The sequence below is a fragment of the Fundulus heteroclitus genome, unplaced genomic scaffold (assembly GCF_011125445.2).
Source record: "Fundulus heteroclitus isolate FHET01 unplaced genomic scaffold, MU-UCD_Fhet_4.1 scaffold_57, whole genome shotgun sequence".
NCBI classification, from domain to species: Eukaryota; Metazoa; Chordata; class Actinopteri; order Cyprinodontiformes; family Fundulidae; genus Fundulus; species Fundulus heteroclitus.
This window is the reverse complement of record NW_023397000.1, coordinates 1,091,072-1,106,530: the sequence shown is the minus strand read 5'-3', so window position 1 is coordinate 1,106,530 and position 15,459 is coordinate 1,091,072. Positions and strand designations below refer to the sequence as shown.

The 15,459-nt window shown below is 43.9% G+C and overlaps 1 pseudogene; it reads right to left on the bottom strand.

The window, feature by feature from the left end:
* LOC118561142 overlaps positions 1–11,378 on the bottom strand; it is a 29,217-nt pseudogene extending 17,839 nt beyond the window's left edge.
* Positions 11,379–15,459: the final 4,081 nt, after the last annotated feature.

Genomic DNA, 15,459 nt, shown 5'->3' with positions numbered 1-15,459 from the left:
ATGCGGAATACCATAATCGGTGTAAAAAATGCGCAATATTTCATATTTAAACCTAATTTGAACACTTTTGATACATGAATATTCAAAGTTTACCTTGTTCTGGAAGTTATTCAACGGTTTTCAGGATTTTTTTTCAGTCCAAAAGTTAGACTTTAATGATCAATGCTCTGAAGGTCAGTAGGTGCAACAAAGTAGCTTAACCCTACTGCCTTACTGTTACTAATGTATTAAAATTGTGCTTTCATTTTAATTATTTACAGAGAAATAGTAACAATTTAAACGTGATCACATGTTTAATACCATCCTCAATGTTGTTTTTAAAGATAAAAGTAGGAAATAGTCAGTCTTAAAATACCTACCAGTTGGCACAGTTGCTTAACATCAGACTTTTTTTTTTTTAATTACGCACCAACTCTGTAAATAGGGAAGCTTAAAAGTATAATGTTCTCGCCTCAAATTATCTGAAAACGTACTTTTGAAGAACAGCAGCAGAAAAGGGAATGTTTAACTTACCACTGTTATCTCTGCGCTGTCTCGAATCAAGCTGCGGCCGCGGTGCATTCTGGGAAAGTTCAGTCTGAGGAACGCATGCGCGGCTCCTATCTTCGCACTCTGTGCTCGATTAACCAGCCTTGAAAACCGTGACTTCAGACCACTTTTGTGAATTCCTATTCTCAAAGAAAAAATCCGTATTCTCAAGCAGCCGCTGCTGCTTGTGTTCATGAAGAGTAAAGCACAAATTTAAACTTGAAATTTGTATTTATTAATTATTGAAATTGTAACTATTTAAACTGTATGTTATATCTTTTGAATGCGATTTCAATTATTATGAGTTTACAAATGTTTGTTATGCACAACTACTGACTAATATGCACACAACTGTCCTTTTATGTACAAGTCTATTTTGACAGTGATCTTACCTCATATTTTTCCCTGTTATTTTCCTACACCACCTCCTCTCACTCAGCTCACCCTCCATTCCCCAGCAATCAGTCACACCTGTTAGGCGTTAATTAGTCAGAACTCACTCCACCTGTCAGCCTCCCTACAAAAGCCTCCCTCAGTCTTCTCTTCCCCACTGGTTCGTCATCAGTCTCGACTCACTCCTCGTCTGTCAGCCTAGTTTGTTCCCTGTTTTAGCTGCTGGATTTACCTGCCACCTCTCTGCTTCAAGTAAGGCCTGTTTTAGCTGCTGGGTTTCCTGCCTCATCTGTGCTTCAAGTAAGGCCTCTGCCAGCTGCTGAGTTTCCTGCCTCATCTGTGATTCAAGTAAGGCCTCTGCTAGCTGCTGAATTTTCCTGCCACTCCTGTGCTCTAAGTTCGCTCAGTTACTGGACTGCCTGTGCTCCAAGTTTGCTCGCTGACTTGTTTCCTGGATCTCCTGCTGCCCCTGTATTCCAGCAGCCCTGCTCTCCCTAGAACTGTCTCGTTCTGCTTCTCAGGATAACTGCAGCCCTACATCTCCAAGAACTCTCTCTGGTCCGTCAGCTCCTGCTTCCATCTACACCCCAGTTCCAGTCCAGTACAGCCTCTCAGGTTTTCTCATCCACTACTCATTATCTATTCAATAAACTCTCAGAAAATCAGCTCAGTGTGCGTGGTGTGTATACTGGGTGAATCCAAAGACAAATCTCTGACAATCATGTTAACTATTCAAGTACTATTGTTACTTGTGTTACACCCCTTGTAAGTTAGTTCATGGTGAGAATAAACAGAACCCTCTTCAAATTCTGTGTAGAACTTAACTGTGTTTTTTCACATATTTAAAATATTTTTTTATTGCCACAATAGGAGAGTCAGGGAGAGCAGAAGCAATGTATGATGATGCTGGGTCTTCACAGGTAAGGAGAGGCTAATACTTACTGGGTAAAAAATATATATATATATCCAAAGAGAAACCAAACATTTATCAGGAAAGGGTTTTCACAGATATTTTAGAATAACTCCTATCCAAAATCCAATTTTTTTATTTGCATTAGGCAGCACAGGGAGAAGGCCATGTGGCAGGGCAGAGACCAGGCTGCAGACAGTGATACAGCAGGAGATGGATATAAATATTTACTTTCAGATGGTTTTTGACATCTTCATTATTTCCTTTTTTAAAGGAAGCAGGACTGTGTCTTGCCATTTTTATTGATCTTGATTGTTGTTACATTTGACTACAATGTGAGTTTTAGTATTGTGTCACTTTCAGTGTTCATGCCAATAAATTAAATTATGTGGCTTTTTCTGTTACCTTGTCACTCCCATTCCACATCATGTGATATGTTTGTGCCATGTTCAATTGCTAATGAATTTATACAATTTCCTTATGGTTCCTGTAAGCAAGAAATTACAACAATTTGCTTATAGGAAGGGTTTATTTTACCAAATATCTCATGTTCAGTGTTTTTATTTGGTACCTTATAGTCTGGCTACTTGCTTTGTGGATGTCAGAGGGTCATTGTGTTAACTAAACCAGAAGTTGGCAGCTTAAACCTTTGAATTCGTTAGTTTAAAGAACTAAAGTCTGTCCCCCGATGCGGTATTGTGGCTGTTGATGATTATGTGGTTCTTCAGCCACTAAGGAGAGTTGTGATTGAAAGTGAGAGGATGACAAATCACTCAATAGACCTCTCACTTCTGAGATGATGGTTACGCCATTGCCTTCGCTCACCGACTCACTCACCCTCTGGAGCCATTCATCCTCTCACACCGAAAGCCTGCCAAAAAAATAACACACCTGTTCTTTCTGTCTGATTTTAATTGTGTTTGTTTCCTGATCAAGTTCTTGACCAGAGCCAACCCCTTAGTCTAGAACCTCCTGCCAACTACTTTCTCATTTTCTTCAATAAACCATTTAAACTGCACACTGGCATCCACATGTTTGCTGTCCCATTCAGAGTCGAATAACAATAATCTATTTGAAATCGCTTGTCAGAGCAGTCAACTAGACTGTACAAGTCCAACAGTATGTCAACAATAAATTGTGATAAAAACATTGCACATTAATCATGGATTTTCCATGATGACCCAGAAGCAACAAACACAGAGGCAGGAATACGGTAAAGGGTGTTCATTGATGAGAGTAATGACGGGGTTATGGTAAGAAGTGGAATACGTAGTGCCCAACTGGGGAGCCTCTGGTCACAGACTGTGTGGAGAGAAAAAGAGAGATAGTGAGCACCAGTAAAAAACAAGCTAGTGAAGTATAGATCAGAGATTGGATGGTTTGACTTGAGCCGGGGATTGTCTAGCCAGGCGATCCAGGAGGAAATGAACCAGAAGTAGGATGGCAGGAACTGAACAGGGACAGGAATGGATCTAGAAGACAAGAAGGCAGGATCAGTGAGCAGTAAATACAGGATTATGAGAACATCAAGGAGCTCAAATGAGTTCAGGTACCGCTCAGGAGAGCTAAATCTCTGAGGCCATCCTTCTTTCTCCAGGCGCCTTAAAGTCTAAGTCGCACGTAAAATGTATTTTAACGCAGATACATTCAAATAGTCACCAGAGTAAAGAAATGTATATTATACAGGGCAGTCAAAAGTAGCCGGTCAACGGCGGCAAATCGCGTCTATAGCAGCTCTTGCCGCCGCCTACATTTCCCCGATTATAAATCCCAAAAATCACCTTTGCATCTGTCTCCACTGAGAGCAACATTAACGAGTGATTGGGTTCCTTGTTCCAACCCAGGAGCGGGCCTCACTCTGTACAACTGAATATCGACGAAGAAAACGGATTAAAATGTGACCAACGCAGTTACTTGTTTTTAAATTAATGATATCAAAACGTTTTATTAAACCTCTTGTGGGGAAAAAAACTGTTATTTGGCAGATTCATTTACAAAATTACGTAAACATGTGTTATGAACAACATTAAATCCAAAGTTTTTATCTGAGGTATGGCTGATTTTTTTGTTGTGGTCTCTTGTCATTCACACACAACAATAAACCGTGAGAGCTGACATGAGTTTTGAAACTGCAAAGCTTTGTCTTAAGCGGAAGATCAATCGTGCATCTACACAGCACAGTGTTCATAGACCAGTGTGATGCATTCACAAGCGTCAGAAAGCTATGGTGCATTCAGGAGCATGGGACATTTCAAACTTACAAGGAAAGCGGCATAAAACGGAATAGAACTTAACTCATACAGTAATGTATTTATCCAGAAACAGTGTGGGCTTTCTTACAATACTGAATGCTCTATAATTGTATTTCTGATATTTTTTGATTATGCATATCTGCTTTTTATTCTGAAAAATCTATAATATTCCATATAATATAATATTACAGCAGCAAATTATCGAAGTTTTTCAGGGGATGCATTTTGTGTTTGTCTCTAGAATCCTCGCCGATGATAAGATATTGTGTTTGTGATGAGTGCAAGTGAAATTAAACTGAGAAGAGATTTCGAAAGAGCGATTTGACTGAAATAGATTCAATATGTAAATTTAATTTCAAATTCCAACCCTGTATTTTTATCATACAAATTCGACGTTTGTGAAGAAATGTTACGATCGTTTTTAGAACAGAACTGTGAATAATAATAATAATAATAATAATAATAATAAGATGAATAGACCTCACCTAATGTGATCTGTTTTATGTGGTGGTAGTAATTAAAATTAAACTAATTTAATGCAAATGGAGATTACCTTACCTTGTTAAAACATGATGATAACATCATGTGAAAAAATAATGTTTTAAGAATAATAAAAAAAGTTGTTTTTTTAGAATTGATCATTCACTTCTTTTTTGCCTTTTATTCAATTTAAAACATGGAGCTAAATGCGGAAATTCAGACTGAAGAAACTCATTGCTTACCTCCATCAATCAGGGACTCATTCGCCTCCGACGCAAGCCAATCAGCTTTGAACTGCTCCTCCTCAAAGCCAATCAGTGTCCTGGATCCGTCTTAAAAACTTTAAATCCAGCTCAACTTCTACCCAGCAAGCAAGCAGTCGCTGTGCGATGTCTGATCTGGACTCTGATGACCGGATTCAACCCACCTCCATCCCCTTCTCCACCGTCATAGCAGCTCCATCTGGCTTTCCTATGTGCTCCTACAACCTTGTTCCTATTAGAGTGTAATTCCTCCTGGACTCTACAGAATTCCCTGTCATATCTCAATCGGTCCGGCAGAGACCGCCATGCTGAGCCTGGTTCTGCCAGAGGTTTCTTCCCAAAGGGGAGTTTTTCCTCTCCACAGTCGCTTCAAGCTTGCTCATCATGGACAGTCATGCAAACCCGTGTTTATCAAATTGGACATTTAGCTCAAACAGATCATCACATGGACTGAACAAACTTCTTCTATCTCCACTCCAACACCATTTTCAGGCCTGGGGGATCATTCCTATTCTCATACGCCTGCTTATGCATATTGAAGTATAATTCAGCGTGAATGTTTCCTGCTGAGGTCTGAGCGCCAAAGTCTTAAAATATTGTATCAATAAATTCTTCTAATTGTCTCTTCTTTCTGTGTGAGTTTTTCAGATTGAAATGCACTCTGACTCTATTGTTTAAATAATCACCTGTCTTGAAAGCTTCCAAAATACATCAGGGAGACTCACAGTCTACTATTTTTCAAAATTCTCCCCTTCAGGGCTCAGGCACCGGCATAAGTGCATCCTTCCTACCTGATAGTGTGTGGCCTGCTATTGTAAAAAAGTTTGACTGCCCTGATTATATGTGAATTATGTGCGCCGTTTGGAAGTAATTTTGATAAAACTTGCTGTATATGCGAATGAGCCCGAACATTCCTCAATCGGCCAAATCTGGCATGTGACGTCACACACAGAACGAGTACCGTGCATCTGGCAATAACACTGTCTGCTAACACTACGACTTTCCTCGCTCGTGAAGTGTGAATTGCATAAAACACTTTTGCCACTGCCGGCAATCCAGTCCTTTCGCGTTTCTTTTACGAATTTATCCCATTTCTTTCGGACCTTTTGATCCACCGACCAAGTATGTAGCGCTACTTTCTGGCCTGCACTAGACCGCGGTGAAGTTGGTTTGATATTGGACATTCAAGCTCCGCGGAGTCAGCGGAGCACTCTTGAGAAACAAAAATCAAATCAGATTTGTTGACGGTCCCACAGCGTATGGGAGAAGGGAGCAGCTGAGAGACGCTGGCCGAAATCGGAGTCCTTCAACCGGATCAACCGTGAGCTAGATCCCGCTGACTCCGCAGAGCTTGAATGTCCAATGTCAAACCAACTTCACCGCGGTCTGCACTACAGCCACAAACTACGCACCTAGAAGGCATTTTATCTTGTAATTAGTTTTATATAAGCACTTGCTCAAAGTAGACGCGGATCAGCAGATTTGGTGTGTGAAAGAAGATCCTGGAAAACATGCATATATATATCCTTGTTCGCCGTACCGGTTGTACAATGTAAACAATGTGTGTTTCTATGCAAGTTCGCTTCGCGCATTCTCGGTGTTCTTGAACTGACGTCACACGTCGGAAATGGCCGATCGTAAACGGAGGCAGCACTCAAACGCGGAATACCATAATCTGTGTAAAAAATGCACGATATTTCATATTTAAACTTAATTTGAACACTTTTGATCAACGAATATTCAAAGTTTACCTTGTTCTGGAAGTTATTCAACGGTTTTCAGGATATATTTTCGTTACAAGACTTAGACTTTAAATGTTCCTCCTAATTAGCAGTAGATGGGGAACACCTGCTAGCTGGCATCCAACCGCCGCACCTTGCTGGAGACAGGTAAGAACAACACACACACCATGGCTGACCTGACCCACATACCTCACAGCAGTGCCAAGTTGACTGCATTATCTGACCTTTTAGCCCTGTAGGCAAACTACAGGGGGTCCAATAAGAATCCTGTAGTGTCCTTCTAAACCACTATACAACATTCTTTATGACTTTTTCTTTAGATCTCACCCCCTTTAGGTGAATGGTTTGTTCTACAACACTCAGTTCATATAAACAGGAGCACCAGCTTTAAAGTGTCTCACATTTATAGATGTATCCTATAATTAACATGCATTAAAACCATTTTGTGATCCAATTTTATATTTTATGAACACAACATACTGCTAACTAATGTGTACCAGGGGTATACTTCCATTCAATATATGCAATAGAAAGCACCGACTTTTGGGATAGAGTAATTATACACTGTTTAAAGTTATTTAATGTTTATTAAATAACCCTCTGTCTGTTAATTATTGTCTGGTGATGATTAGCTCTTAAGCTTATATCAAGACAAAGGTTGAAAGGGATGAATTCGAGCACTAGCGATCTTTTAACAGTAAAACCTGCACACACATAGAATAAGGGAGTGACAACTTCTTTTCAAGTTCAAGAATTTAATAACAGAAATAAAATGAACATCCAGAGAACATCACTATGTAATGCTATGTATTAGGCTAGTGAAACTTAACTAAACTACTAAGCAAAATGAAAATAAAGAGAAGCTAAGCTAAGGAACTATTTACATGCAAAAACAAACCAAAGACACAACAAAAGTGGTTGATCATAATCAGAATAATTTGGTGAATCTTTGTTCACTGCAGATCTGATAAAAAAAAAAAAAAAAACATGGAATGGACTTAAAACATTTGGCATGTGTTTCAATCCATTCACAAAACCCAAGTTAAACAAAACATTATTTGATGAAATAATATTTTGTTTAAGTTAAAGAACCAAAGTTCACCTTAAAGAATGTGAATTGTGGTTAAATTAGCTTGACTAATTCAGAACAACATTCGACATGTGTTTCAACCCATTCACAATGCAAAGCACAAAATAACCAGAACATTATTTTGAGTAAATAATATTCTAAAGACTTATTTGCTCAGTAAAATGATTACCTTAGGATCGCTTGCCTTTGTTTATGCGATTCTAACTCCGGGCTCTAGGGGTCGCTGTAGCGATCGGTCGCTAACCTGGTTAAAGTCTAAAGTTATCAAAAAGTGCCTTTAAAACTGACATTAATCTACCATATTAATGCGGGAATAAGGCTCATAACACCATCGAAGGATGGCCGAGCAGAACGGTTAAACTTTATGCTTTAAAAAGTAGGTCCTTTTGACATGTCTGGAACCGGATGTTAGCAGGATGATAGCATTTTGGCTAGTGGATATTCAACGCTAACAAATAAGAGCTTTAGCTTTATTTTTAGTCATAATGAGTGGGCTGGATAACATAAACATTAATGTCCCATCAATGTATGAAACCCTTGTGGAGATAACCTTGTTATTACAACCATAAAAACACACTCAAATGCTATTAGCAATATCATAAACCAGGAATGGGCAACTACCATGATAAAGAGGGCCAATTTTTTTTCAGCACGACCATTGGAGGGCCACATGTCCACACACTTCAAATAATTGGATATGAAAGACGCTACAAATTATTCTCAATAAGAACAAATTTTTGATGAATTTATATCTGTATGTTTACTGCACCAACAAATAAATATTTTCTGCATATAAATGCATTTTAGTATGTCCTTAAGCAAAAGACAAACCGTTTGCTTTAAAAAAATTGCAAAAAAGGAATTTAAACTCCTCCATATCAATGCATTCAGGAGCATGTGACATTTCAAATTTACGAGGAAAGACGCATAAAACGGAACAGAACTTTACTCAAACAATAATGTGTCTATCCAGAAACAGTGTGGGCTTTCTTACAATACTGAATGCTCTATAATTGTATTTCTGTTATTTTTTGATTATGCACATCTGTTAGCTTTTTATTCCGAAAAATCTAATGTCCCATGCTGCTGAATGCACCATAGCTTTCTGACGCTCGTGAATGCATCACACTGGTCTGTGAACGCGGTGCTGTGTAGATGCACGTTTGATCTTCCGCTTAAAACAAAGCTTTGCAGTTTCAAAACTCACGTCGGCTCTCACGGTTTATTGTTGTGTGTGAATGACAAGAGACCAAAACAAATAAATCAGCCATACCTCTAGGGAACGCAATTATGCTTTTGACCTCTATCGGTCAAAAGTATAATTACAAGTTTTTTTTTTTAAATTAAATTATTATTGATCTATTCGTGGGCCGCACTGAGTGATGATGAGGGCCGTGTGCGGCCCCCGGGCCGCCAGTTGCCCATCCCTGCCATAAACGGAAGGCTAGCATGAGCTACCTCCGTTAGCCCTTTGTTCTAAAGCAACCATGTATCCAAACAAGTTACCAAACATTTCCCAATAAACCTTTCAACTTGTCCCTCAACTCGCTGCCCAAACCTGTTGGTGCCTCATTTGTGAGTTTTGTCCACTTTGGCCATTCCAAGAAGGACGTAAAAGCAGTAAGAATCGTTGTTGGTTTGTTCAGCAGCGTGCAAGCGTTTAGCTCTGCAGCATGTGTGGTTGAGACTGGAGGCCTGGTCTCTGCCACGTTCTCTGGCTTGGATGCAGTCAAGATTTGAGCAGGGGTTTTCCTCAGCATACAGCTTTCAGCTCCATCCCGGTAACAGCTGAGGAGAAATACACAGAGCTGTTTCGGCAGGCAGGATCTTTCCTTCTGCTACCAGTGATGAGGTTAAAACAGCAGACTTAGTTCTGTATTTGTGTGTTGTTTATCCAGATTCAGTCAGGTCCTCTATTGAAGCAGGCAGATGACTTTAGCAGACCCTGGATCAAGCGTGGCTGGCCCAGTTACATTTCTTCAGATGTCCCAGCAGAGGAGGCCATATGGCATCATGGTTCAGCCAGCCTCCCTCTCCTCCTTTGTCTAAAGGAGAGAGGAGGTGACGGCTGGTAGCTTTGTCCTGGAGAGGTGGTCTGCAAGAGAGGCTCTGAGAAGGTCTGAAGAGCAGAGCTTTTGTGTGTGGGAGGAAAGTTTTATAGCAGCAGGGGACTCCCACTGAGAAAAGGGGCCGTCCCCGCTGACTCTCTCTCTTTTGTGGCTGTGTGGGTCTCAATTCAATCTGACCTCAACCATTTTGATGATCATGGCGGTAACATCACAACAATAGCTTTTAAGATAATCTTAAGAGATATACCTGCCATGTATGGTGTGTTAAGAGTGATCCAGTTGTAATCCGACCTCATATCAGACGTATTCAACGTGATGGATTATCTCAAACTGATATCCTATTGTGTGTGGTGTTCCCCGAGGACAAACGAGCACACTGCCTGTTGAATGTCATGTGCACCCAGTCAGAAAGCTAGATGAGGGAAACCCTGAGAAAAAACTCTACACAACTGACCTCTCTGTCATGGTGTAGCCAGTTCTTTTTAATGCATTTTCTCTGTCAATATTGATCCACAAACTATTTCCATTACTCTTCCTCATCATCCATGTTGATTTACTCCAAACTCATGTTTAATCTCAACATATTTTGAAAAATTTCCCATGTGACTCTCGAGGGCTCCTGAGTGAAATCTGTTAGTCTGTGGTGTAACATGCTTAAGATAACAGATAAGATGGACTGTGTTGATCACAGTGGAGAAATTGACGTGTCACATCGGCTCAATAATCAAAGGAAGGTGCCAAAAGGAGAAAAAGGTGCATGAGGTATATACAGTGCGTCCACATATATACAGTGGATCGAGAAAAAAAATGAAATAAAGCAGAGATTTAAGATGACTTATGTACATTTAAGGTGACTTATATACATATGGATTTGACGTTGTACATTAAAGTGGTACCAGGTGAAGAACAACAGTAAGGTAGTGAGATAACTATAACAGCTGAAGTCTCTTATTTAACATGATTATTGCACAGGTTATTGCACAGGGTATTAAATAGTAATTGCACATTAGTTATCACAAGTTATTACAGTTATAGTGCAGCATTTTAAAGTCTGATGGCAGCAGGGAAGAATGACCTGCGGTAGCGCTCCCTTTTTACAAACAGGGTGTCTATGTCTGTCACTAAAAGAGCAGCTCAGCTCCTCTACAGTCTGGTGCATGGGGTGAAAGGTGTTGTCCATGATGGATGTAAGCTTGGACAACACCCTCCTCTCGGCCACTTCCTCCACCGAGTCCAGAGTGCAGCCCAGGACAGAAGTGGCTCTTCTCACCAGCTTATTCAGTCTCTTTCTGTCCCACTCTGCGCTGCCTGGGGCCCAGCAGACGACAGCGTAGCGGAGGGCTGAGGCCACCACAGAGTCATAGAAGGTCTTAAGCAGTGGCCTGCTCACGCCAAAGGAACTCAGCCTCCTCAGGAGGTGGAGGTGGCTCTGGCCCTTCTAGTACAGAGCTTTGGTGTTATGGGTCCAGTCCAGTTTATTATTGAGGTGAACACCCAGGTGTTTAAAACTCTACACAGTTTCTATGTCCTGCCCCTGGATGTTCACGGGGAGTGAGGTGGGGGGTCTTCTCTTGAAGTCGATCACCATCGCCTTGGTCTTACTTGTGTTTAGACACAGGTGGTTCTTCTCACACCAGTCCACATAGGTCATGATGACTGACCGGTACTCCACCTCGTTCCCCTCAGACACACAGCCCACAATGGCCGAGTCATCAGAGAACTTCTGAAGATGGCAGCAGCCGTGTTGTAGGTGAAGTCCAATGTGTAAAGGGTGAAAAGAAACGGCGATAGAACGGTGCCCTGGGGGGCCCCGGTGCTGCAGAGTGTCACCTCTGACTGACAGCCATGCAGCCGCACGTACTGAGGGCGGTCAGTGAGGTAGTCCATGGTCCAGTCAGCCAGATATTTGTCCACTCCAGCGTCCTCCAGCTTCCCCCTCAGCAACACCGGTCTGATGGTGTTGAAAGCGCTGGAGAAGTCCAAGAACATGACTCTCACAGTGCTCCCGGTGGTCTCCAGGTGGGTGAGCGCCCGCTGCAGCGGGTAGATGATGGCATCCTCTACTCCGATGTTGGGCCGGTAGGCAAACTGCAGCGGGTCCAGGGTGGGGCTCACCACGGTGCGTAGGTGTGCCAGGATGAGGCGCTTCATGGTCTTCATCAGATGGGAGGTCAGGGTGACTGGTCTGAAGTGGGCCGGTTCCCAGGCGTGCGGCATTTTGGGAACTTGTCCCAATGTGTACCTCAGGTTGTAGATGTAGCTGAGGACCTGACAGAGCTCATCTGCTCAGGTCCTCAGCAGCCTTAGGGGGATGCCGTCCGGTCCTAGGGCTTTCCTCTGTTTCAGCCTCATCAGCTGGCCTCTCACCTGCATTAAAGGGACTGTGAGGGGGGAGGAAGGCAGGACCGAAGGTGTGGATGGGTCAGTGGTTGGTAAGAGTGGCGGCGGGGGGGAGGGTAGGTTTCTGGAGGGCTGGGGGTTGGAGAAGTTGGAAGAGTTGAGGGCAGGGAGGGGGACAGTGTGGTGGGAGTCAAACCGTGTGAAGAACCTGTTTAGCTCATCTGCAAACTTGGTGTCACCGTCTGTAGCCTAGCTGGACCCCTGCCCAAAGCCAGAGATGTTCTTCAGACCTCTCCACACATCTCTGAGGGAGGAGCAGCTGGCGCACAACAACATCTTCCTCCCATAGTTTTTCTTCGCCACCCTGATCCTCCATTGGCGCTCCTGCTGAACTCTACGCTGCTCCTCTCTGTCCCCTGAGTTAAAAGCCCTTTTCTTTTGGTTGAGGAGGACTTTAAGCTCAGGGGTCACCCAGGGGGGATTGTTTGGAAAGCACTGTAGCCATCATGTAGGCACAAAGCTCTCCACACAGAAGGTCATGTAGCCAGTGATACATTCAGTCAGACTGTTGTTGTCATCACCATGAGAGCTTTGGAACATGTTCCAGTCTGTGATTCTGAAACAACCCCTCAGTTTCTCACTGGCCTAATCTGACCAAACTCTCACTGACCTCTTCTGTGCTATTGTCCTTCTCACCGTTGGTATGTAATGGGGGAGTAGGCAGACAAGGTTGTGATCTGAGCGTCTAAGTGGGGGGAGGGGGTGGAGGTGGTGTTTCCATACGCCCGTTCCTTTCCCCTGGCGTTTCGGTAAACTAGTTGTCCGCCAGTGTTCCTGTACGTCTGTTGAGCCCAAGTGTTTCCGTGCGTCAGTCCTTTCCTTTGGCGCTGTGTTGCGCCCGTTCCTTCCCTTTGGCGCTGTGTTGCGCCCGCTCTTTCCCTTTGGTGCTGTGTTGCGCCCGTTCCTCCCCTTTGGTACTGTGTTGCGCCTGTTCCTTCCCTTTGGCGCTGTGGTGCGCCCGTTCTTTCCCTTTGGCGCTGTGGTGCACCCGTTCCTTCCCTTTGATGCTGTGTTGCGCCTGTTCCTTCCCTTTGGCGCTGTGGTGCGCCCGTTCTTTCCCTTTGGCGCTGTGGTGCACCCGTTCCTTCCCTTTGATGCTGTGTTGCGCCCGTTCCTTCCCTTTGGCGCTGTGGTGCGCCCGTTCCTTTCCTTTGGCGCTGTGGTGCGCCCATTCCTTCCCTTTGGTGCTGTGTTGCGCCCGCTCTTTCCCTTTGGTGCTGTGTTGCGCCCGTTCCTTCCCTTTGGCGCTGTGGTGCACCCGTTCCTTCCCTTTGATGCTGTGTTGCGCCTGTTCCTTCCCTTTGGCGCTGTGGTGCGCCCGTTCTTTCCCTTTGGCGCTGTGGTGCACCCGTTCCTTCCCTTTGATGCTGTGTTGCGCCCGTTCCTTCCATTTGGCGCTGTGGTGCGCCCGTTCCTTTCCTTTGGCGCTGTGGTGCGCCCATTCCTTCCCTTTGGTGCTGTGTTGCGCCCGCTCTTTCCCTTTGGTGCTGTGTTGCGCCCGTTCCTTCCCTTTGGCGCTGTGGTGCGCCCGTTCCTTTCCTTTGGCGCTGTGGTGCGCCCGCTCTTTCCCCTGGCGCTGTCAAGCGCCCGTACCTTTCCAAGGTGTGCCGCGCCCTGGTTGTGCTCTGGCGTGTGCCGGCTTGGGTACGTCTGTGTTCTCTAGCCCCTTTGGTTCCTCCGTGTTCTCTAGTCCCTTGGTTCCTCCGTGTTCTCTAGTCCCTTGGTTCCTCCGTGTTCTTTAGTCCCTTGGTTCCCAGTGTTCTTTAGTCCCTTGGTTCCCAGTGTTCTCTAGCCCCTTGGTTCCCCAGTGTTCTCTAGCCCCTCGGTTCCTCGTGTTCTCTAGCTTTAGACCCCCCGTGTTCTTGACCTTTTGGTTCCTTAGTTTCCTGTTTTTGACTCGTGCCCGCCATCCTGAGACCCCCTCCACACACCCAGGGTAAGAGGTTCTGGGCCGTCCGGTGTCCGGCCTTGAGGGGGGGTAGTGTCATGGTTTAAGTTGTCTGGCTTCTGGTTATTTTGTAGTTAACCCAGCTCTCCCTCCCACAGCCATTAGTCACACCCGTCTGGACTCTAATTAGTCTTCATTCCCGTCACCTGTCAGGCTCCCTTTATAAACTCACCTCAGTTGTTTCCTTGTCGTTGGCTTGTAGTGTTCGTTGCTCTCCATCGTGTCTGTCTGCTCCTGTTCCCCCGCCTTGGTTCCCGGCCCGTCAAGGTTTGGTTTATGTGTGGCTGCACTGCTGGCTTCAATTTCTCCGTCTTCGTCCTGGTCTCTGGTTTCGTCCCTGGTCCTGCAATAGCCCAGCTCCCCTCTGTCTCATGGACTCTGTACCTGCCAGCCATCTCCTGCATCTTTCACCTCTGCCTGGTAACAAACTCTGGTTCCTCATGTCACCACCATCCACCTGCAATGAACTCTCTTAATCCTACTCTGTGTGTGCGTGCTGTGTCCGGGTTCATCCTCGACAAAATCATGACACCGATGGTAAATAATTTTTCCTCCGCTTCGTCCTGCCACCCCTGCAGCCTCTCCCGGCAGTCTGCTGGGAGGTCCGATTTCTCGGCATGGTGGGGAGCCCGGCCACAGGGCGTATAGTCCCATGGTCAGTCCAAGGAGCAAGTTTCGCGTGTAAATAATGGGACGCCCGGAGTCGTGGACAAAGGGGTCTCCCCTTGCGGCATCAAAAAGTGACGAAAGTAAGAGAAAGCTCAGCATTACAGTCCCAAAAGTTGGCTTCCTCTGTGCACATAATACCAGAATACCAGATCCGGTATTCACTACTAGAAAAACACTCCAAAAAACACTATGAAGAGGAGAAATTAGGAAAAGAGAAGACGGAGCCGATGTCACAGGCAACTGAATGTGCAGCACCATCTTGGATGCTTATGTAGCATAGTTAATTCTGCCTTGTGTCTTGTGAGAAATAATAATCAGGCAACAGCTGGTCTGAAGGCACTTTTAATGCTCCTGCATTCAAATAGAAAATAGTATCAAAAACAGGCCTTTTGGCATCAGTGTTCCACAACGTCTTTTACCACGGAATCCAAACAGAAAGAGCGGCAAATCGCATGCAACTTGTGTAAAATAACACATTTACCTTACAAAATAAAAATAATCTCAAACAATACATGAGTAAAAAAACTAAACAAAATAACCCCACACCAAAAATAATGAAACATCACATACCTGCATTCAAATAGAAAATAGTATCAAAAACAGGCCTTTTGGCATCAGTCTTCCACAGCACCTGTTTAACAATGAACAATACTATTTTCAGCACATGGTGTTATGAATTTGGATGGACCCAAAAGACAACCCGAAAACAGGTCAG